Source organism: Lissotriton helveticus, chromosome 4_1, assembly GCF_964261635.1.
Source record: "Lissotriton helveticus chromosome 4_1, aLisHel1.1, whole genome shotgun sequence".
NCBI lineage: Eukaryota > Metazoa > Chordata > Amphibia > Caudata > Salamandridae > Lissotriton > Lissotriton helveticus.
In genome coordinates, this window is record NC_136063.1 from 1,609,854,858 (window position 1) to 1,609,879,211 (window position 24,354).

The following is a 24,354-nucleotide window of genomic DNA, read 5'->3' on the forward strand; positions in this document are numbered from 1 at the left end:
CTCTACTGCAGGCAATCCCCATAGTGTGTCCTGAGTGGACGACTTCTTGGTTCTTGATCTAGTATGGACCAATTTGTCTTTGAGGTTAGTAATTCTTTTGAAGACAAACAGTGGTTCTGGGATAGGAGTGTTGCCAATACTGAGAATATTCCAGTTCTTCTTGATACTCCTCTGGATGCGATTGGAGGGAGCGCAAAAAGTGTGCACACAGGTAATTTTGGTGGATTCTTCTTTTGCTGGGCCTAAATCAAGTAAAGCTTTTCGATTGCTATTTGATGCTCATTTCAAAGAACGCCGAACCAACTTGGCTGGGTATTGTCTTTCCTTTAGTTGGGTAGACAAGCTCTTTGAGTGTTCATTAAATTTCTCTTTGGAGGAGCAGTTCCTTCTAATGCGAAAAAACTGCCCATAAGGCAGATTAACCTGTAATGATTTTGGATGGTAACTGTTGTAGGACAAGAGGGAATAATGAGCCATGGGGTTCCTGTACAGCTCTGTCCTGAGCCCTTCACCTATGGAAAAGATGCGTATGTCCAGAAAGGGCAGCCTTGTATTGCTAAATTCAAATGTGAATTTGAGGAATTCAATCCTTATATTAAGCCATTGGTGAAAGTCACATATAGTGTCCGGTTCTCAGCGCCAGATGATGCACACGTCATCAATGTAACGCTTCCACAGTTGAATGTGACTCCTATGTGGATGGCTCTCTGCCAAGACATGTTCCTGTTCAAAAAGATGAACGTACAAATTTGTTAGGCTGGGCGCGAAAACGCTGCCCATGGAAGTGCCTGATGTCTATAGATAGAGGGTGTCCTTGTAGCGAAAGAAGTTCTTCATGGTTATTCGGGCGCACTTAATGATAAAATTCACCGGGGAGATGGAGTCCAGGTTACTGTTGTCAAGTAATATTCTCTATGCGGCCAAGGTCTCATCTTGGGGGATGCAGGTATAAAGTGACTCGACATCAAAAGAGACAAGGTAGTCCCGGGTGGCATCAAACGAGGTGTCTGTTAGAAATCTTAAGATGTCTTTGGTGTGCTGGAGATAAGTCAGCATATCTCTCACAATGGGATGAAGGAAGTAGTAGATTATGGGTCTCCCAGGTGGTAATACATAAAAATAGGGACTGACTGGGTAAGAAGTTTTAAGAAATGCTGTCTCTTTAGGTGTGATCCACCTATTGGGCCTGATTCACAGAACTAACTTAAGACAAAATCCTAAACTTACTACCATTTTGGTATTCATAGAAGGCACTTACTCATTTTGGTATTTACAGAAGGCACTTACTCATTTTGGTATTCACAGAAGGCACTAGTAAGTGCCTCCTGTGAATATGAAAATGAGTAAATGGTAGTAAGTTTAGGATTTTGTCTTAAATTAGTTCTGTTAATCGGGTCCTATATCTTTTGCCTCTTCGATCAGTTTTGTTATTTCCATAGTCAGTCTTTTGGTTGGGTCCATTGTGAGGGGTCGGTAGAATTATCTGTTGTCAAGTTGGTGCAGACATTCAGTGCAATAAGACGTAGTACTCATAATGACGGTTGGACCACCCTTGTATACCGGCTTGATTGTAATCGTCTTGTCATTCGCCAGATTATGTAGAACTTTCTGTTTCCTCTTTGGAAGGTTTTGAAAATGTCTGCTGTTGGTGTTACCTAACATGGTGACTTCTGCCAGACCCGCTTTCTGTAAGGTAAGTACCTGTGCTGGAACCAAGTGAGGTTGTGGGTTGAAGGTAGAGTGATCCCTTAGGCCCATTTTGGCAGGTCCTTCCTCCTTGGTGTCACTGGATTTGTCCTTAAAGAAAAAATGCAACCGTATTTTACGGAAGTACTGCACCAATTCTTGTTGGATTTGAAAGGGATCCCCATTGTAGGTAGGGACATAACCCAGTCCTCTGTTGAGTGCTGCTAGTTCTTCTGAGGGTTTCGCTCAGTCGCTCAAGTTCAACACTAGATTGTATTGTTGCTGCTCCCTAGCTGTGGAGCCAGTTTCTTCATGCTCGGTGTCCACCTCAGGGAGGGCGGAGTACTCCAGTGTACTTGGGCTTGTTGATTTCTTCTTCGGCCTCTCTGGTGTCTCAGGTCAGGCCCTAAAAAGGCTGATTGGCAATGAAATGATGCTAAGGCTGGTATGATACCATAGGGGTCTGGAAAGGGGGATTGGGGTAGCTCCAAGGTGTCGGTGGCCACCACTGTGCTTTGTGGGGGCCTGCTGGACCGCTTCTCCAGTTTGTCCTGTTGTTGCGCCCTCTCCCTCTGCATTGTGGGCCAGCATTAGTAGCCAAATCAGAGTCACTTGACCAATCATCACTCCCTGAGATCGAATAATTAGAACCATATCTCTTTCCTTCGGGGGCCAAATTCCAGTGGAGAATAGTTATCACTAGTGTACGAATAAACATTCTCAAATTAAAAGTATGCTAAATCCTTCCTAAATTTGGAAATTTTGGCCATGAGAATTGAGTCCTTGTACTTCTTATTGGTTTTGTTGGTTACCTCAGACTGTTTTTGTATAGGTTCACTGAAATGATCGATTTTATGTGTGCCTCAAGGGCCTGGATTTCAACCAGGATGTTATCGGCGATACGTTTAGCCGTTATTAAAATCAGCCAGTCTTTTGTACAATGCCAGGCAATGAAGGACCAGTCTTTCATAAAAGTTTTCTCATCAAGCAGAAGTCTGGTTGAATTAGTTGCTATCAACCCTGTCGGGCGCAATTACCACGCAAATATTCAGTCATGATTGCGCCATGTATCTGGGTGCGTGAATGTGACCTTTTGAGAATGAGGCGCTTCCCCCAATCATCCCCTTGCGCAGAGGCCGCACCTTGGAATGTGTCAATAACACTTGGTGTTGTCAGGATGGCCTGAACTGTGGCGTCATCAAAGGCTAGACCTGTTCTCTCAATCATGTTGGTCACAGTGAAAAAATGCTAACTTGGTGCTGATACTCGTGTTAACAATTCTGCCAGAGCTAAGATAATAGCAACCTTAGATTCAAGGGCATACACAATGGACACACAGCCAAGGCTGCTCAAGAATAATGAATTCAAAAAGGTAAAGGGGGTTCCTAGGGAATTTTAAAGACCTACGAGAATAGAATCCTTAACAGTAACATATCAACACAAGAAATACTTGGGTCTGGGAATACAACTATTGACAGAAAAAGAGACAACAAAAATGATCTCAGGATACTTCTGAAGAAGACCTTTAATAAGGACATAATCCATCACCCACCAAGGTGGCATGCTTCATCAACTGGGATTCTCCTCTTGACGTGAACCCCTAGCGTGACCAAGGGCTAAAACCCTGTTACAGAGAGGAAGGAGCTCTGGGATGTTTTTATTCCTATGCTGTTTAGGATATACTAAATCCATTAGATGAGAAGATACTAGACTGGTTAGGTAATGGGTGCAGTGCAAAACAGAAATCGGTTATAATGTGAGAGAAGTGATGCTAAAACTAGCTACAGGGAGTGACAGAAATTTTATTGATTCATGGTGCCAGGATTAAAAGCAGAGCAAGTGTAGTCTAAAATAATAACTGCTTGCGGTGGACGCAAACAGAACGTTTAACCTTGAGCGTTGTGGACACCTTAGTAACACTTCATGGTTTTGAAACAGGTGAAACTAAAGACGGTGATATTGAAGACTGCCTAGATGAAATGGGTATAATTCATGATTGTGCATATATTAGTGATTTTAAGCCACCTTCCACTTTTACACCCATGACACCACATGACAACATAGATACCTTTCACGATATGATCACTGGTGTACTGAAAAAATGTAGATCACGTCCCTCCTTTGACAGCAACATAACCTAACCATAGAAAATCTAGAACTGATTAAAGTATTGGCCAATGACAATATTATTATCTATCCCTCAGACAAGGGTGGCAATATAGTCCTGTTGGACAAGGACATGTATGTGCAGGATGCACTGAGGCAGCTTAATGTCACCAAATCACCACTTTCTTTAATACCATTAATAAATCTGTCTATGCCAACAGCATCATCAAGAACATGGAATAAGCTGGTAGACTGGTGGGACCACGGGCTGTTTGACTGGGATGAATGCTGTTTCCTCAGGAAAAAAATATCCCAAGCTGGCTTACCTATATTTATTACCCAAAGTACATAAAAGCACAGAAACTCCCCTGGCCGACCCATTGTGTCATCAAGAGGCAGCGCCCTTGAGAATATGTCTAGATATGTTGTTTCCATTCTGAGTGAATTTGTTTACGATCAGGACACTAACTTCTCTGACACTAGCTCGAATAGCTCTAACTCCAGCAGAAATAGCAATCAAGGTGCAACTAGAGGGAAACCTTCCTTTAGGGGACAATTCCCAAAAAGCGGAAGAGGCTGGGCACCATACCAGGTACCTCCAGGGTACATGCAATATCAACCGGTACCACCCTTTATGGGTAATCAATTTCAGCCTTGGGACCAACAAGCTCCCCCATTCAATTACTATGGGCCACCGCCTTTTTTAGGCCAGCGCCGAGGCCCCCGAAGGGGAAGAAATCGAAGAGGCACGCAGGTTCATTGGAACCAACCACCAGAGACCGCACCGGGTGTGTCAACCCGGAGCCAAACAGCCTCCACCAGCCGGGGAACCTAATAGTGAACCTGTCAGACCACCAGCTAACGGAGGCCCAAGAGAACGTTTTGTCCAAAGGGCTAGGTTTTGTCCCCACGAATAAAATGGACAAATTTAAAATCTGTCAGGAGGTAAAAGAGTTCATGCGGAAACTTAAACTTAGAGCCTTTTTTCAGGACTGTACCAATGAGAGAACTGACCAGTCAGACACGGGGCTAAAGAAAAAGTCAACTTTCACCCCGTTAGACTCCACCATACCCGTTGAACTCTTGACCTTCGAGATAGCTGTGATGGAAGACATAGAGAAGTTGCCCACTAGTGATAAATCCACCTTTCAAAACACTTCCAGACTGGAACAGGCTGCACTTCACGAACTTGCAAACAATCAGGATATCGTGATTAAACCAGCCGACAAGGGTGGGGCCACAGTTATACAGGCCTACAGTAACTATGACAGGGAATGTAGAAAACTGCTGAACGATGAACGCAACTACCAAGTGTTAAGAGAAGATCCGACTGAAGAGGTGAGGATCTGTATCCTGGTAATGATCGAGGAAGCCAGAGCTCATGATCGGCTCACCAGGAAAGAGAGTGAATTTCTGATCCAAGACAATCCTAAAGTACCCTATTTTTACACTATACCAAAGATTCATAAGGACGCCCCCTATCCACCCGGGCGCCCTATAGTGTCCGGTATCAATTCAATCTTGGAACCGTTGTCTAAATTTGCTGACGCATTTCTTAGACCCATTGTGCAAACAATTGATACCTACCTTAGGGACACCAAGGCAGTCCTTCAAGTGATCAACGAGATTTCCTTTGACCCAGAACATGATCTTCTTTTGGGCCTCGACGTAGAAAGCCTCTACACGAGTCTTCCACACAGAGAGACTTTGGAAATAATAGAGGAGGTACTGTTCTCCACACCTTGGGATTACTATACTCCAAGACAGGTGGTCCTTGAATGCATTTCCCTATCTCTAAAGAAAAACGTTTTCCAGTACGAAGACACGTACTACCTACAGAGACACGGAACAAGCATGGGAAGCACTTGTGCCCCCAGCCTGGCGGGTCTGTACGTGCATCACCTGGAATTTACAAAAATTCTTAATCACCTCAATCCCTTCAGGCACCATGTACTTACATGGAAAAGATACATTGATGACATATTAGTCATCTGGAGAGGTGACCTTGACTCTGTCGCCCAGTTCATGAATTGGTTGAACCAACAGGACCAGTTCCTCAAATTTACTCACACGGCTTCCAATGAAAATCTAGTTTTTCTTGATTTGAACATCTACCATAAAGACGGTAGACTTGAAACATGCACTCATTTTAAACCAACAGCTAAGAACAGTCTGCTCCTTTACAGTAGCTTCCACCCGCGACACCTGCGTGAGAATCTTCCATATGGACAATTCCTCCGCCTGCGGCGTAATTGTAGCAACATTAGTGATTTCAAAACACAAGCGGCTGAATTAGAGTGTAAACTTCTGAACAGAAAATACCCCAAAACCATTGTTCGTAAAGGTCTCAAACGAGCCCGTAACAACAACAGGGAGGCTTTATTGGAAGACACTGAGGTGAGAGAACCAGATCTACGCCCGATTTGCGTAACAACTTTCAATACTAATTCCAACCGTATCACAAAGATTGTGAACAAACACTGGAGACTGCTAACCTGTGGGAAACTGAATTTTCCTAAACCTATGTTTTCACATAGAAGGGGAAATAATTTGAAAGACCTGTTGGTCCACACTAGACCTAGGAAAACAGGAAGCAATGAACCCCGAAGACTTACTGCGGTCAGGGGACATCATCCGTGTGGCTCCTGTGTATCCTGCCAATACACACAGAAAAGCCAAAACATCACCTTCTCCAACCAATCTACATGGGAGCAGCATGCTTTTACTAATTGTAATAGCCGCAATGTGGTGTATCTGATCACCTGTCCCTGTAACAAGGAATATGTTGGCATGACCAATCGACCCGTCAAGATTCGAATGGGGGAACACCGCAGCAATGTACGCTGCAATAGGATAACAACAAAAATGGCTGCACACTTTGCTACCATGGGACACAGTGTCCATGACTTAAAATGGACAGTCATTGAGGCCTTCCCTAATGACAAAAACCTCCTATCTAAAGAACAACGCTGGGTCTACCGTCTGGGGACACACCACACTGGCCTGAACGACAATATTCCCTGGTCCCAACTCAGCGCCTAGAGAGGGGTAGAACAAATAACCTATGCAAGAAGAGTAATGAGGGCTTCCCGTATTTGCAATCTCATCAAAATCACAACTGATATGAGCATGCTCCAACCAGTGCACTATGTATATGCAATTGGTCCAGGAGCCCTTGCTTGTTTCACCATTACAAACAGCCTCTTATGTATTAACTGTCTTCCGGCATGGCTATACTAAATGCACACGTGCTGACTGAACCTCTCTGCAGATTACGATGAGTATGTAACTGCGCATGCGCGCAGGCCTGAGATAGCGAATGGCTCGACTACACGCACGCGTGTTGACGGGACCTCTGTGCAGGCGCCTTGGCCGCAGATAGCGCACAGCTCTACTACACGCACGCGTGCTGATTGGACCTCTCTGCATATCATGAGAAGTATGTAACTGCGCATGCGCGCAGGCCGAAGAAAGCACACTTCAGTTATATACTTTACGCATAGACTCAGACAAGTTTAAACTCTGGCACTTGTAGTCATCATTTATTGCCGAGTCTAACGTAGCATCAACAACAGCTCTCTACGAAAATTCACCTTTCAACGATGGCCGCCGCAGTTACTAGACCTATGGCTCCATCTGTATCGGCACACCTACCTCGTTAACTAAACAATTAACCAATTACACCAGCATATAAAAACCTGTCTATCTTGCTTCCTCCACATCCACGGAAGCCGCGGACGAAGGAGGAAGCACCACCGTGCTGGGGGCTGAGTAAGTACAGCATAGCCGATCGAATGGGACAGTCTCTTAGCCTCATTTAGACCCTTGTTCTCTGATACATGGAGACCAAAAGAACAGTATAAGACAACATTGTGTGTATTCTCATTTAGACCCTTTCTCTCTGATACACGGAGACCAAAAGAACTGAACAAGACAACATTGTGTGTATTCTCTACTTTTTATCTCTCCTTCTGTAGTTGGGACCCCATATTACCCTTCTGTCTAGAACCGGCTCATGAGGCATTGATTCCTCTTCCTGATAAGTATGTATTCGGTACCAACTACCCTCCTGGCAAAAACCACCTCATATGTGTCCGATTACCGTGTGTGAGTGAATGCAATCCCTAAATGTGTTTTCCTTCTCACGAAAGATCCCAGTACCTCAGTCGGTATATATGTCTGTATGTCTCTTCTTCCCTCACAGGTGACTAAGAGCTAAGCGCATTTGGGATCCGCGCAATTATAATCTCCTTATCTTGTCTTGCAGGCATACTACAACATTAGTTTGACAGTAGTACGAATTATGTAATTATAAAATGTATAGCTACACACATTGATAGATTATTTTCTTCACCCATTCTTTGTACATACACTTTTTTACTACTTTTTGTGGAGTAACACTAGTGAGTGACAGGGGGATCTTCCCCTAGGTCCTGACGAAGAGGCTTCATGCCTCGAAACATGTTGACCCACACAGGAGAGAGAGCCCATTAACCTGCTCGTTCTCTCCGCTTCACTATTTTTAATAATACCAGCCAGTGTTTATTAAATATTTTTTCTTACCACTAGGCCAGGTATTTTTTAACTTCACTCTCTTTATCACTCCTGACCCCACTGACACTCACTCCATACACATAGCACCCCCATCTAAAGGTGCTCCAGCGTAGTCGCTTGTCGCAGCACTGCCCCGTCCCGCAGCGGGACGGGAAGACCCCGATGATGAAGCATGACACCAAGGGCCCTTTTGGTGTGTGAGGGGTATTTTAACAAACAAGGTGTATTCCACTGACATCTGGATATACACTCACCCTACGTGAGGTGGACCCTTTTGATTAACAAAACACTTCCCCCATATGTCAGGGACACAAAAGACTTCCTAGGGAAGATCTATGGCCTAGTTTGGGGACAGGTATATCTCTCAATGTCCCTTGATGTGGGGTCATTGTATACGGTCCTTGACCATGACCAAAGCATTGAAGTGTGTGAACACTTGCTTAAAGCAAGACCCATAAAATATTGTCCTCACATCAGCATGATATTAGACATGATACTTCACTGTCTCAAAAACAACATCTTCATATTCAATGGTACCCTGTACTGCCAGATCCTCTGGACTGCCATGGGGACATGTTTTGCCCCAAGTCTAGCAAACCTGTTCAAAGGCAGGTGGGAACAGCTACTAGGAGAGGATACCACACTAGCAGGACACATGACAACGTCGGTCTGCAGCTGAGATACATCGACAATCTGTTTATCATATGGACAGGGTTGATGGAGTCAGCCACAGAATTTTCGAACGAAATCAAAAGTAATTAATTGAACTTAACATTCAGACACATGATGAGCTACAGGGGGAGGAAGAGTTGGAGAACAAATACCACACACAGTAGTTTTACCTAGAAAAATACAGATGGAGTACTTGTGCAGTCTTGTGTTTACATTACTATAATGCGTTGGAGCCGGTATGACCAAAATATGCAAAACAACCATAGTAGGTGGAAGATTGTCTGGAAATCAGAGCTTTGTAAGCACAAAATAACTCACAGTGGAGTTCCATCGGGATATCGCATCATGAGGGACCAGGGGACTAGCATGTGTGCCACCTAGACCTTGGGCCAGTGAATGCTGGGAATCCGAGTTAGGTGAGAGTGGCATATCTAATAAACTGTTGAGAGTAAAAACAAGATACCACGCAAGTATGGCATTTGTTATACAACTCTTGGTGAATGCAATGAACTTACATGAACAGCGTATATTTGTTTGCATTTGCATGCATACTTACCCTACATATTCAACAATATAGTGCAATTGTGTTTTTGTTTTTCACGTTGTGTATGTTTTCTATGTCCAGGGCACAGTCCAATGTTTGCTTTCACTATTGGGAGATGTGAGCACTATGATTGTTCTAACACCTACATGCGACCATTGCCACTATGACGTCCGAAACATGTCTTGGAAGTAAAGTTGATTCTTTCATGCATCTCTGAGTCAGCGTCTTTTGTAGAGTTGGACCATGTACCTTTTAATATCTATCTATCTATCTATCTATCTATCTATCTATCTATCTATATGTATACATATATATACACACATGTATATACATGTATACATACACACACATATAAATATATATATATATATATGTGTGTGTGATTGTCCCCAAAACACCCAATGAAAACAGAGATGCATTCCTTGTGTAACAGCAATTATGATGTGGGTCCACTTTGGTTTTGAACTGGTTGTAACTAAGCAGCTGAACGGTAGGTTTGGCAGAGAAAATTGATTTAAATCTTGCATTTGACATTGAAATGCCCGCCAGAGGGCTATTGACATTGTTAAAATAATAAAATATAAAGTATGTCAATGCACACCCACTGAAGGGAAATAATTTATGAAGCAGTACCACAAATCATAGCATACATTTGAAGTTCTTAAGAGGTCCATTGGAGGACAATACTGAAAATTGGCATGCAATTTAAGGTACTCTAGGAGGGTTATTAAAAAGCCATACTTCAAATTGTGAACAAGGACCAGAAGGGTTCGGAACGCTTCAGGTACAAATATTCTTCATTGCAAATACAAGATTTTCTGGCTTGAATTAAACAAGTTAACCTATATGTACCGAAATGTTTTAAAAAAACGACTGAACGGATTTACATCAAATAACAAAAAGCACAATCTGCGTAACTAAATTTACATTTCTTCCAAATTTAGTGTGATTCCATTGAGCAGTTCGGACTGCAGTCACGTTGACAGGTCCTATGGAAGTTAACATGGCAAATGCAATTTTTTTTACCCTCCTTTTTCTCGGCCCCCGCTTGACGGATCACCTCCAAACTTTCAATGTGCAACACAAATCACCGGTGCACTTTTTTCCCCAGAAATTGTGAGGATTTGTCAAACTACACCAAAGTTATAGGCAAGTCAAAAAATTATTTTCCTATGGAAACATTGTCCTAGCTATAACTACCTACTGGTGACCGCACAATATATACATATTTACTGAAAAAAACAAATGTTACAAGAACGTTAAAGTTAGGCTCAGATTTCATTCGTACTAAACCATTCAAATCGATCAGTTATAGTTACCTGAGCTAACTACAACTTAGACTCCCACAATGCACTGCTTATGACCTCACACATTACATCACTCATGATAGGGCTAGTAACATCACTGATGATATCACTAATGACATCTCAGATAACACCACTGATGACATCATCATGTGAGTTTATTTTTAAGAGTTTATGGGTGTTAAACATATATACTAACCTACTACAAAAGTTATATTAGTGTACTATTTGAACTAATGATGAGTGATACTATCTCCAACTGGTGTAATCTGAGTGGATATGTGATTATCTCTATCAGTGTGTGACTGGGTGTGTGAGTGGCTGTATGGGTGTGTGAGTGCAGGCATGAGTGACTGTATCGGTGAGTGAGTGGATTTCAGATTTGGTCTGTAGGTGTCAAAGTGGTTGTGTCAGTCGTTGTATGAGTGTTTGGATATCTGAGTGGTTGTATGACTGTGTGAATGAGTGTGTGTGTTGTTTTTTGTTATGTTATGTTATGTTATATATTGATTTGTAACACGCACTGTTAGTCAAGACTGTCTTGGCACGGAAGAGAGACATAGTGTCAGCTGAGAACAGTGGAGCTAGATCGCTTGTTGAAATAGATGAGTTTTGAGAAGTTTTTTGAAACTAGTCAGGTTCGGCGTGTGCCTCAGAGCGTCCGGTAAGTTGTTCCACAAGGAGGCAGCTCTAACTGCCAGAGATTGGCCACCTAGACGAACCCTCTTGAACCTAGGAATCACCACATGTTTGAGGGTGGCCGATCGCAACTGACGTGTTGGCTGGTAGAACGCAAATCTGGCCCTTAAGTAGGATGGGCACGGGCCATGTAAAGCTTTGTGGGCCAGTACCAGGGCCTTGAAGCGCACTCTTTGGGCGACAGGAAGCCAGTGGAACTCGCAGAGCTACTTGCGCACGCTTAGCCTCCTGGGGATATCAAAGAGGAGCCTCACTGTCGCGTTCTGGACCACTTGCAATTTGCGAATCAGAAAGTCTGGGGCACCGATATAAAGGGCATTAGAGTAGTCCAGGCGTGAGAGTATAAGTGCCCTGGCTACTGCTTCTTTTGCAACTTGGGGGAGGAGAGGGAAAAACTTCCTGAGGGTGGTTAGGGTGCCAAAACATGTACCTGCCAGCCTCGTGATTTGTTCGCGAAAGCACAGATGAGCTCCGAACCAAATCCCCAGGTTTTTTGCAATCCCACAGTCACCCTTGGGGCATGGTGATCCTTTGGGCCAGAGTGATTCTTTAAAGGCCACCGGGAATTGGCCGTACAGGAGTATTTCAGACTTGTCCTCATTACACTTGAGGCTGGCCCAGGCAAGCCATGCAAATACCAAGGACAGGCATTGCTGGACACCCTCCGTATGAAGGTCACCATTGTCCCATTAGAAGAGTAGTTGGGTGTCATCGGCGTAGGCCATTATTTTGGCACCCAAACTCTCCGCCAGGCAGATGAGAGGGGTCATATAGACATTAAAAAGCAGGGGGCTCAAGGTGGACCCCTGGGGGACTCCTGTTTTCACCTTATTATTAGATGAGTGGAAGGGGGGCATCCATATTTGTTGGAAGCGGTCTCTGAGAAAAGATTTTACCCAGCTTAAGGCCGCGCCCGTGATGCCAACATCCGACAGCCTAGAGAGGAGCTGGGAATGGGGTACCGTGTCAAACGCGGCAGAGAGGTCCAATAAAATCAGAGCCGCCCTGCCGCCCCCGTCCAGACATTCTCTAATGGCCTTGGTGACCTCCACGAGCGCAGTCTCAGTGCTAAAAGAAGTTCGGAAGCCAGATTGGGCAGGGTGAAGCGCCCCGGAGGACTCCACGAACTTCTCCAGCTGTCTGAAAGCAGCCTTCTCACAGACCTTAGCTAATGCTGGGAGCAGGGAGATGGGCCGGTAATTGGAGTGAATCAGAGGATCTGCCAAGGGTTTTTTAATCAGAGGGAGGAGCTTTGCGTGTTTCCATTGGTGAGGCATCACGCCTGATTGTAGAGAATCGTTAACCAAGACTATCACCATAGGAGCAATTACTTCCGCCACTCCGCTTAAAACTCTGGCAGGACAAGGGTCCGCAGGGGAACCGGACTTAAGTGCTTTTAAAATGGACATCACATCCTTCACCTCGACAATGTTAAACGTGGACATCACGTCCATCGGCTCCGCAATATTAAAAGTGGTATGGAGCTGGAATGGTTCATTATGGTCCTGGTCAACCGGAATGGGAGGGGGGTAGACCAGAGCGGGAAGCTTAAGGCTGGCTTGAATCTTTGGAATTTTATTTATAAAGAAAGTGGACAACTTCTCGCACCATCCGGCAGATGTAGGGGCCGACGAGGTTTATGCCGCTGGGGACGTAAAACTCCACACAATAGCGAAGATTTCTCTATTATTGTTTTTGGCCTTGCTAATTCTAGCCGCAAAGTGGTCACCTTTGGCAGACTTAATGGCGGCATAGTACTCTTTTTGCGCTGCTCGGAGTTCCGCCTTGGCTGCGGGGCAGTATTCCCGCCGCCAGGCCCGTTCCCGCTCCTTACAACCAAGCCAAAGTTTTTAAATGTTCCGTATACCAGGGAGAGGATGGAGAGGCTATAGAATGCCTATTCCCTGATGGATGATGTAAAGTGTTTATAGTGGAGCTTATCCAGGTTGAGAAGTTCACAACTGCTTCCTCTATATTATGGGCCTCGGCAGGGTGAGTATGAGCCAGTGCATCTGCTAAGGCAGGGATACTAATTTTCGGCGGGAGGGGGCCATGATACTTCTTTCCTCGTATACGGGCGCTGTCAACATCCCATGAGAAACAAATCAAAAAATGGTCAGACCAAGTGACTGGGCGTGGGGTTTCTAATGTTATATTAAAGTTGGAATGGACAAGATCTAGACAGTGGCCTCCTAAGTGGGCAGTGTCATGAACCTGCTGGATTAGGTGAAATAGCTGGAGTTGTGGGTGTGTCAGTGGCTGTATGGAGGTGTGGATAGGTATATGAATGGTTTTATGGGTGAATAAATAGGTATCTGGGTAGTGTGTGGGTGAGTGAGTATTTATGTGTGTAACTATGTTGATGAATAAGTGGTTGTATCAATGGCTGTATGGGTGAGTGAGTGGCTGTGTGTGTGACTCTATGGGTGAATGAGTTGGTGTCTGAATGAGTGTATGAGTGAGCGACTGGGTGTGTAAGTAGCTGTATCGGTGAGGGAGTGGCTGTTTGAGTGAGGGTGTGGTTAAGTGAGTTGCTGTGTGAGTGGTTGTATTGGAGAGTGAGTGTCTGTGTGAATGACTGTATGGGTGAGTGAGCAGAAATGGGAGTGCTTGTATGGTGGATTTGTGAATTGATTTGTAGGTCGTTGTGTGGATGTGTGAGTGAGTGTATGAGTGCTTGCATAGGTGTATGAGTGATTGTTTTAACCCTTTCGATGCGCAAGTTGGCCAACGGCCATTGCAAGCACCACCTCGGTAGTGCTGCGCATGTCCGTTGGCAGACACGGCCCGCCCACTCTTTAAAGCTGCTGCACCGCGGTGGAATTTGCACCGGGGTTAAGCGATTAGGACAAAGTATGGATGGGTATGTGAGTGGCTGTATAGGTGAATAAATCTGTAGTTAAGCAGCTGTATGGGTGGGTGTATGGTTGAGTGAAATCTAACCCTAACAATAACATCCCTGTAACCTTTTGTCTTTTTAAGTGAAGTTCTAAGGGCGTTTTAAGGTCTATTTTCTAACTAAAATGTCCATGTAAGCTTTGGTTTATAGTTGAATTTCTAAGGTTTTGTAAGTAGTTGTCATGTTTGCAGAGTGGTGGAGAAAGAGGGCAGGGCCTCCAATCAGCTCTCAGCAACCCCCCTGGGTGGGATAAACTAGATTTAACATGAGGGATTATTGGCCCCCAAGGACCTACAGTATCCAAGAGGGCTTCATCCCCTACTAATAGAGCACCAGGAGGTGAATTTGCAGAGTGGTGTAGAAAGGGTGTGGGGCCTCTAAACAGTTCTCAGCAATACCACTGTGTCGGACTTCCTGGACATAACAGAAGGGGTTCTTGGCCCCCTGTGACCCTCAGCATCCAAGAGGAATTCATCCTGTAACTAGTAGTGCACCAGGAGATGCATTAGCAGGGTGGTGAACAAAGGGGGCATGCCTCAGAAGACCTCTCAGCAATTCTGCTGTGCAGGACTTACTGGAGTTAGCAGGAGGGGTTCCAGGTCCCCAAGGACCCTCAACATCCAAGTGGACTTCTCCACCAATCGATAGTGCACCAGGAGGTGCATTTGCAGAGAGGCCTTCTCCCTGGGTAGATTCTGGCCCTGGGGACCTTATCCTCTGGGGCCTGGCCTATTTGTAATAGGGAAGGGAGGCCGTGTGTCACCCCTTCATGGGCCAAATTCAGCCCCAGGGACCCCATCCCCTGGCCTCCATTATGGATGTCCTGGTCCCACCCAGGGCACCAAGTCATGTCTGTTGGGGATGACAGGGGGATCATCAACACCTGCCCACAGTCCCTCCTGGCTCCCTCCCCCTGTAGGAGCCAGCATTGCTTTCAGACATAGTGAGCTGCTAAACTTAAAACTCCCTTGCTTCCAGCAAGAAAGAGCATTGCTGGAAGTGGAGCATTTGCTGTGGCATGGCGGGAGAATTAATTCTCTCACTGAGCCACAGCAAACAGCCATGTCTAGGGAATGGGAACCCCAGGACATAGTAGAGCCTGCCCTGGGGAGGTGGCAGTCCCTGAGGCAAAGCAAGGCTCGGGAGGGAGTCCACGTGGCCCCCTCCCATTTTTAAATAAAAATAGATTTTCGCCCCAAGGAGGTGGTGACCCCCGGTACATGGGGGGGGCCCGAATTGTTATATTTTAGCTCCAGGGAGGTGGCAGTCCCCAGGGCAGTAGGAAGGCCTTAGGGCCACCCCAGTATTATTTAAACAACAGCCCTGGAGAGGTGGCAGTCCCTGGGTTACATCCGCAAACACCCCCATTTGTTTTAATTATTAATGGACGCATGCCTCTGGGACCTGGTACACCCATGGGGAGGAAGTCGCCCTTCTCTTTTTTTGATGGGAGCTGCAGCTCAAGCACACAATCTGCAGAAATTTCTTTTTAGAATCATTTCATGGCCCTAGCGGGGCCCTCTGAGACCCCCCCAAGAGGCATAGGAGATCAGGGTATTCAAACCCTTTGCTTATTATTTAATGTCTTTTGTGGAAACTGGAGAAAGCTGTTGATGTGTTTCATAATTGAAGAAAGAAATTCTTGTAGCACACCACTGAAAGTTGGTTGTGACATTCGACCAGATGCTTCAACAATGTATTGGAATGATACTGTGGGCACAAAATGGAACACTGGAGGAAGTAGAGGCACCCCCCTAGAGAGAGTAATTTAAAGGTCAGGAAAAAGGGGGAAAGAAGGAAAGTACAAATTAATGTGAGTATATCCCTCTAGACCTATATTTCTTTATTCCTGGCTAAAATAAGCTCATATTAAGGGCATAAAGGAACATTAAACCATTGCTCTGCCACACAGAAGAATTCTTTTTGAAAAAGTTCTCTTTTATTTTTTGTTGCTTTATATTTTCAACTAAAAAACATTGCTTTATGTAATGTAATGTATGCATACTTGTAAAGCGCACTGTTACCTCGTTACGTGGCGTCCTGGCGCTGTATACCGCTGGGGAACCCGTCCTGGCATTCCCTGTGAGAGGCCACTCCAAGGTGAAGCCAGGCATCCCCGGCGTTGCTAGGGCCGTTGTGGAGATTAAGCAAGCTATTGCCCAGAGTTGCAGAGTGGGACCCATGGTGAGCGTAGGCACCTAAGCGAGAATTATCGAGTCCGCGGACATTGACCCAAGACCCTGCCGCGTCGGGAATTGAACCCTGGTCCCGGACCGACCTGTGCTTCAGGGTCTGCCGCTTCTAAGCAGTGAGCCACACTTCTCTAATTTATAAATTACAATCTGTTCATACCAAAAGACATTATTTTTTTGTGTGTGTAAAATCAATTACATTTTTTACATTTGTTGTGTGCCACCATCTATAATTACATTCTATACAAAAAGTAAGAAAAATGTGAATAGAAATACAATTAATCCTAACAAGCACAGAAAATCCTTCACCAAGAAGTCAATTTTTGCTACACCTACTTAATATCTTCGCAATACAAATTAATACAAAAATCAATATTTACGGACCCCCACACTCAGACAACACCTCTGCACTCTGTACTTGCATATCACATACACTACATCCATACACATTTCATACCCCACCAACAACCTACATACACAGATGACTCCCCAGGGGTGACAAACGTAACCCTCTAATGCTGTGTTGTGGGTGGAGTATCCCATACTCTCTAGTCAACGCGCGTTTTGATGGTGATTATTCTTTTCTCATACCATCTTCTTCAGGACCTGCTACTTATACGTTTTGTAACTGGTTGAAGTGTTAAAAATGGGGGGGAGGGGTTTGGAAACAAGGAAATCTTTAATTTTTAGATGGCAGTACTCTTATAATGAGACAAGCAGTGAGTCCAGCGCTATTTGGTCCTTTATATGGTTTTATGGCACTCTGCTATATCGTTTCCAAAGAGATATCTCTTCTTTTTCTTGATATTTCTCTCCTTCCAAAGATGTTTGTTGGTCCTTGCTATGCTTCAAAACCCCCCTTACTTCGGCAGCCTTTCCTGCTACACGTCTTTGGATCCTGCCCCAAAATGAAATACTGACAAGATTTCTACTATTGATGTTATTGGTGTGGGATTCCTCTTGGAGGCAGAAGATATGGCTCCAGTTGATAGCATAAATCAATACTAATTTGCCTATTTAATCATTTTTTTATTGTATCCCATTTTTTTATGGTGGCAAGGGCTGGAACTGTAAACGAAAATGTAGCATTAAGTATTTGGATTACACATGGGTTCTAATGAATTTGAAAAATTAGTCCAATTTAATAAAACAATACTTTTTTATTTGATGATTGATTATTTTTTGTCATTTTTTTCAATGTGAAAAGCATTACCTACATATCATTTCTTTATTATGAACAATCTTTTTAGTTTTAACTTTTAAAAATGTAGGATGAGACAAAAACATTTAACAAATTGGGAGAAGAAATACACTACTTTAGTGAACAAAAGGACCGGGCCCATCATTTCTTGGTACTAATTGAGGGATCCCAAGACTTGGTTGATGGTTGCCAGGGTGCCTGGGTGACAATGTACCCAGTGGCCTCACTTTGCTGGCCCATAGATTCCCTATAATTAACCCTACCCCCACTATCATGTGTCATTGACCTAGTGTGCCCCATCCCACTTGATCCTGGCTGAACTGGAGGTGGTGGCGGTGTTGGATCAACAGCAGACAGGACTGTGGGTACAATATTGGAGTGATATTTCTTTGTACATAGGAATTTGAGGTATCGAGATGCTGGGGTATGATAACAGCTGGGGTGTTTTTTTTGGTGTGGGCCAAGTGAGACTCACTGGAGCTGTCTGTTTAGGCAGACCAGACAGGCAAGCCTCCTCCTCATCATCTGAACTTGCCGGAGTAGATTCCTCACTGAAGGCTTGTTCCTGGTCTGGATTAGAGGAATTATAGGTAGCAGTGGAAGAAGGTTGTCCATGTACTCTCGGTGCTGGACCAATCATAAATTACATAAAATAGTAAAAGTCTCAAATATACATCGTTTGAAGCAAAAAATGAAGAAAGTTTAAAATACACACAAAACAACTTCAAAACAAACAGGTGAAATTATGTTCATCACAACACAGTAGAGAAAATAAATGTGCAAAAAAGCATTCTAAGACCTAGCAGGCTACAATTCTGACAATTAAACAATGTAGGAGGATAAATGGCATTAGTCATCATTTAAACATTGCAAAGTACAGTCTTTACAAAAAAACGTGTTGCCAGCATACATAATAATGTACATTAAACATTTTAAGTCAACAAAATTTGATTTATGAAACAAAGAACATCAATTCAATAAAAAACAAGAAAAGGAAACAAACACAAGTAAACAAAATAATTTTCAAAGCATAGCATTAAATAGAGATTGATAAATACATAACACTTGAACATATGTGAAAATATGAAAGAAAAGAGAGAATGACCAAAAATAACATTGCAATACTATTTTAACAAAACAAAAACAAGGCATCATAGTAGTTGTAGTCATTTCAATTCAACATTAATGACACTTGCAATTGTGTCTTTGAATTTGTTTATTAAATCATATGAATACAGCCTTTACTTTTTTTTTCTTTTTAAATCTTTTTATTGATTTAACAGTCATTCAAATAATCATTTCATAAGCATCACGCAGAATAGTACACATTCTTCTAAATACTAGGCCCAATTCACAGGTTGGCCACCCTCCCTTGTCCACCACTTCACATGTAGAAATTTTTGGGGTTTCTGTCCCACTTCTTGGTGCATCCTCTGGCTTTATATATTACTTTCTTGGCACCGGATGACCAATCAAGATCCTCTTGCCATTTCCTTAGGGGTATAATGGTAAACATTTGTAGAAAATATGTAGTAAAAATCAACAGACAACTCTTCTGGCCCACATTTGTCTTTTCAGAGCCATAGTTGTATTTTGTACTTGGTCTTCAAAAAACTGTGGCTCTACTCTAAAAAAATTCACCCACCATGACTGCCAATTCTCCCTCAGTAAAACAAGGATTTCTCCTCACTGCCATTATCAAATAATAATCTTTAAAAAAAATGGATAACCCACAAGCAAATGAATGAAAGAAGAACAAATGAGCAAGAAACAGAGAAAGGAAAATAACATCTGACTTTGGTGAAAAAATTCTCCTTAACAATGTTCTGCTGCAGTGGAATGGCAAAAGGATCATGGTCTAACATGGGGCGTGTTTTATAGTGTGGTATGCAAGTGAAAACAATTATTCAAAACACATCGGGTGTGTGATGCTAGCATCACTTCAAAAGCACCAGGAATAGTACAATGTTCCCATGATGGAATCCCTCTGCTAGGACAACTCCAGCACAATTCAGAAATGTAAATAAGCTTGGTGCGATCCCAGCTTCCTGACTGCAACGGAGTAGTACTAAACAGCAGAGGAGTTAGCTGGGTCGATGGAGGTGAACCGCTTACACAACTGAAAACACTCTGTCAATGCAGAGGGTGGATCAGCCAGCCCTTTTTCTAAATAGGATGGGCAGGAATCCATCACAGAGTACTTGTGAACACCGCCATGGAGGGACGATGGGAGTCCTGTCAATATCTAAATCAGGCTCTTAGTCATTTATTTATTCAGATTCAGGCAACTGCATTAGCAAGTCAGCAATGTGCTAACCTGGAAGTTGTTCTCTTTCAATTGCTGTGTTTGCTTGATGCCTATCCACGCAGATGCGTATAGCTCCTTCACTGTCCTTTTTGGGTACTACAACTATGGGAGAAACCCATGGAGTTGGACCGGTGAAATACTCGATGATATCATATTTGAATAAAGATTCAAGATCTTTCTCAACAGCTGCCTGCAAGTGAACAGCAATTTGTCTGTGTCTTTAAGCAATAGGACAGACGTCATCATTAAATTTCTATTGAACTTTCATCGTCTTGGGTTTTCCCACTTCCTGAAACAACAAAGGGAATTGACTTACTATTTCATGATGAGCATTCATGTTATAGTTCCCAGATATCAGTCCCATATCAGCAGCTTAGTGAACAGACGCTTGACGCTGTACCTTGAAGTATATTAATCTGTGTTTATACTTTTGCTTTCTTTTGCTTCATCGTTGCCAGAAATGAACCTTTAATCTTTAGTGGCATTGATGCAGTCCACGTATATACTGTTATTTGATGTAAGAGGGGGCAATGGAGACAGTTCATTATATTTCTCTTCAGGCTTAATATTTATTGATGAACCACTATCAATAATGAATAGTATTGAACAACCATTTACTTTGAGTGTGATCTTCAAACGTTTCAATGACTTTGGTGCTTTATATTTGGATGTCTCTTGGACCAGGGTTTTTCCTCACAGGTGGCCAGTCCAACATGAGCACATTTCTCAGAGGTAAACATCTAAATGGCACAACCATCTTCTTTAACCCTATGCGTGCTTCTGTCGGCCGTTGGCCGACGGGAGCACTACTTCGCTAGTGCTGCCGTCAGCCAACGGCCGATGCGGCCCCAACGATTTTGCAGAAGTGCCGCACTGCCGCAAAATCACGGCCGCACGAAAGGGGTTAATTTTCACCTGATATTGATACAGAAAAACTTTTTGATGAAGATGCAGTTGTCAATCAACCTTGTTTAGTGTCGATTTGCCTCAGTTGATGTGGTGGATTGGCCTCATGGGTATGCGTTGAACATTGCTTCTGAAACTTTTGGGCAGCCATTTTGTCTTCCCACTGCAATGCACTTACGTTTTCCTTCACCTTGCACACTGTCACAAAATGGTTCTCCTTTCCACAGCATTTGTCGATCTGTCCAATGGCAGGACATGGATGTCACGAAATCATCAAATGTCTCTATGCAGTTACTCCATATGTCACCAATATTCTACTTTTTGGCGGTATCAAATGGCGGTGGTGGTTCAAAGAAGGCAGCAGCATTGACACCATTGGTGGAACTGACTGATGTGGAGAATATAGTTCTCTCTGATGCTGCGCGGTGATCTTGTCTATACACGCCATCACTAAGGCCTTGCAATGTGCTGGCCTCTGGATCATCTTTCATAATGACAGATAATGGGACCCCTTTGTTGATCTCCATTGGAGAAACAAACTTTCATGATTCCAATCGCCATTCTTGACTTTCTGCACCTCTGAAACTTTTGAAGTTTTTCTGAATCCCACTCAGTAGCTTTGATGGTGTGCCACTTCGGATATGGATGGCTCTGCAAGCACAAACCCAGGTGTTTTCTCTGGGTTACTCCCTCCAGCGCAGGGGCATGATGACTCTCTGTGCTTAGTTCTGGTAAGCAGATGTCCATTTCTTATATCACTTTGACCTTCAGAATCTCTTTGCGCTTTCTGGCAACTATTTGATCTCTGCCTTGCAGTGTTATTTTGCACTTTGTGGCTCTTTCAAAACCTAGTTGCATCTGCCTAGAGTGTTATCATTCTATATGAATGCATGGATTTGAGCTGCATAGTGACGCAGTACCTATTTGTACCACCTTCCTGGTAAGTTCTTTGCCATCCATGTGTACTCAGTGAAGCTTTTATTAACAGAACTGGGGCTGTGCTTTGTCTCCACATACTCCAAACATGGATTCCAACTACGACGGAGGCACACGTAGCATGTACAAGCAGTTTGCTGGACCACGGCAAACTCTCTGAGAGAGCACTTCCAATCTTTGGGATAGTTTCCCCTTATCTCATCACCAATTGCAGCGTCCTCCCCTGCCCGGGTATTCGCCAATGACTACGCCACACACAGAACTTAGTATAACATGTCTTCATTTGTCTGTTTGTAACCATGAACTCAATAATCCAAACTTGCAGTCACTTCACTATGCTCTAACATTTACGTCACTATTCTATGAATTCTATCAGGAGCCATAAGGGTTCCCTTATTATAAATTCACACACCACTACAAGCAGGAGATGGACAAAGTACTGGGATGAGCCTGCAAGACAGGAACAGGACCAGGAACAGGAACTTGGAGTATCTGGAGCAGTTCACTCTTGTTGAAAAAAAAATATTTTTACAAAAAGGCTTCTCGCACTATAAAACAACTTGAATGGTCCATTGGTGTAGGATATTAACTCAAAAACGTATTTTTAATAGATGTAGGTGCTGCTTGAGGTGAAGCCACGGTTGTTCGTGCTCACCAGAGTCATGAATATGGTACCAGAAGCCTCACTAGAGGCCAGCAAACCTTGCCTGCTCTCGCTATCAGCTGACATGTCTCCTCATATACGCCAGCATGCACCAAAACAAGTCTTGCATGCACCAATGGAAATATAATTCCACCAGGCTCTCTATAACGAAGTGTAGTGGGAACTCCAGGTTACACACATAGCTGAGTGAGGGATATAAACAATTAAAGCATGACCAATCACAAAACCTTCACTTTGTTCAACTGTCAGACAAACAGCTGCAACTGATTTCAAACAACCTTTAAAATGTACAGCTATTGGATCTTATGCACCAGAAAGGTATTCCACCAGGCACATTAGTCCTGCATGTTTCTCTGTGAGAAATGAAAATGCACATCAATCTTTCTCATGGCAGAACAGAAGTAACATCATATAGCAATCGGGCATCCCGAGTGTGGGTGCCAGACACAAACTCTATTTCAATTTATTAAATGAATCAATGTATTCGTCATCAAATGGTACCGGATCATGAACATCATTACATGTGAACCTCAATAAAGGTTTTCCAATTAAGGAAACGTTTAAAATCCACGGATGACAATGCTCAACAATTGGGTGGTTGGAAAACTAAATTTCAAAAATACAAAAGCAAGTACCTTCCTCACACCCTTTTTCATATGGTATCCAAGATAAATTACTTCTCTTTTACCAAACTGTACTTTAGTTGGGGAGACTTTAATCCTGTGCTCAGCTAAATGATTCAACAGAGCAATTGTTTCCTATTTAAAGCCCTCTCTTGTCTAGGATGCAGTCAGTAAATCATCAATATGCTCCACTAAGACTGCACTAAGACTGAGTTGCTTTGCAATTTCAGACACTGTAAATCGCTTTTTAATATTTGAAAACAATTGAATGATTGTCAGTATACCTTTGTGGGAATGTACGACGTATGAGAATTGTAATCAAAAAATGAAACACAAAAAGAGAATTGTGATTTCTCATGAAGAGTTCTTGAGACAAATGCTTGCCACTAATCCACATCTGTAAACCATTCTGATTCGGAAGGAATTTGAAATAGAATCACTGCTGGTTTCAATACCACTGGACAACAAGGAACCACAATGTTATTTATCTTTCGGAAATCATGTATGATTCCTCATTTGTCATTCTGCTTGTAAATTCCCATTACCGAAGACTACCAAGCACTTATTGAAGAATTCTCTGCTCGGCCGTTTGTTCAATCACTGTTTTCCTTCCCTCCTCTGCCTCTTTTGCAAGCATGTCTTGTTCTAGAAAATATTGTATCTGGTTTAATCTTTATTTTGACTGGTTTTGTTCCTTTTGTCAAACTGATCTCTTTTCCAATGTAGTCTGATACCTCTTCTCCGTATGTCTTTTAATCCAGAGGTAGGTCCATATCCTTGGAACAGTCCAGGAATGCCATTCTGAAATGTAATTCTGGGCCCCACCTTGACGCCTGCCCACCAATGCTGCTTGTGGAAGCTGTAGACATTATCAACACTGTGAATAACTAAATTTTCCATCTCTCTCTTTCTTCAGCATTTTGCCTGACACCTGGAAACTTGCCAAATTGGTCCCTCTGCTTAAGAAACCTGCATTGGACCTAAGCATTTTTGGCAACTAAAGGCCAATTTATCTTCTTTCTGCCTTTACAAAAATGGTGGAAATTTACTCAACTCTCAG